Raw genomic sequence first — 1,801 nt, forward strand, 5'->3', positions numbered from 1 at the left:
TGGTTCGTAATGTATGACACATGTGTCCATTATGGTCTTTAGTATATTTCACTTGATTGAAATATAACTTAATATATAACAAAAGGTATTCATTTTGATCCTTTACCTTAAACTTAATAGATTTTATCCCCTGAAATTTAGTTGTGGACCTCATGTGGCTTAAAAAATCCATCATTGTTGTCTTTTTTGTTAGCTCCAAAGAAAAAATTCATGAAATGTAACATTATTGTCATATTAAGTAAATTTGTAACCCATCCCCTTCAAAAAAAAAAGTTAAAATTACTTTTAAAACAAAACTTAATTTTTTTTTGTAATCCATCCCCACTCCCTACTGGCACCCCACCCCTATAAAATTTATAAGTAGTTTTTTGTGTGGGTGGACGGATAGTGAGGTGTGTGGTTAGGGTACTGGTAGGAGGATGCGTGGGGTAATAAAAAAATAACTTTTTGAAAAAGAAAAAGGAAATCTTCTTTCCTTATGTAATTGCTAAACTCTTAGCATATAATTTTTTAAATATTTTTTTTTACAGACACATTATTAGAAAATTTCACATATAAGTGTGGATGGATGACACACGGCATAAAATGAATGTTTTTAAAATTTATTTAATCAAATAAAAGAGCGTTTTTAAAACTATCAATCTAAATTAATAAATTTAAAAGTGTATTTAATACTTAATTTTTTTTCTTTAATGATGGGCAGATCCAGTTGGGTGCCCAAGTTGCCCTTGACACCAAGGATACCCAGCATATTCTATAAAAGGCATCAACAAACCCTAATGTGACACATCTTTTCATTCTTTGCCTCTTTTGCTGCTTCTTTTATACTTATTTCCTCATCTTTTCGTTATTGTGGAATAGTTTAGGTTTCATTCACTTTAATGTTGTATTTGCAGTCCAAATCTTTAATCAAGTGTATGTCATTTTCATAACTTCTTTTAGTCAAAATTACATATTTGTTTTCCATCATTGTATAGTCAAATTGATTGGAATACTACTTTTATATATTAAAAAAAAAAAAAGGTAGGTAACTCTTTTGGAACTTGGGTTTTTCAAACTGAAACATTATTGAGTAGTTGGATTTTTATGTTATAGATTTTATATTATGTGCAAAATCTTCCATCCGCTTGCAAAATAATAATGGGCAACAGCGGCCATCTTTTGCGCAAAGTGACAAAAAAATGCTCTTATAATAAGTGAAGCACTTCATAGTGCTTAGCTTTCTGGATCTAAAAGGTTTTAACTTTTGTACTAATAAGTTTAGCCTTCATAGATTCATCCAGCATACATTTATTTTTTTTCCTTTTGTTTCCATTTATGTCAATTTGATTAAGAGGCCAATTTATTTTTATTTTATGAATTTCGTTTTTTAAAATTATAAATTCAGATTTACTAATTCTGTCTTTATGGCCAAAGTCGATGCTCCCCAATCCTATATGCATCCCCTCTTATATTTTACTTAATATTGCCAGAGCTTTATGACTACGGATTTGACTAAATCCATAACTTTTTGTTTAAATAATAAATAGTATATTTGTATTAAGAAATTTATTATTTTTTCAATTTAATATTAAGTAAATTTGTGAGCCAATGTGCATATATTAAAAAAAATATATTTAAGAACATAATTTTAATCATATTTTTCATTATTGTTTTTTGTAAAATCATAAATATAATTTTTGCAAGTAATGTGATTTATCTTTTAGAATATATATAAAATTTTAATAAATGAAAGTATAAATATGAAAAAAGTTTCAAACATTTATTTTGAACTTTGAACAATTTAATTATTTTAAACAAT

This window comes from Solanum dulcamara, chromosome 8, assembly GCF_947179165.1.
Source record: "Solanum dulcamara chromosome 8, daSolDulc1.2, whole genome shotgun sequence".
Lineage (NCBI taxonomy): Eukaryota > Viridiplantae > Streptophyta > Magnoliopsida > Solanales > Solanaceae > Solanum > Solanum dulcamara.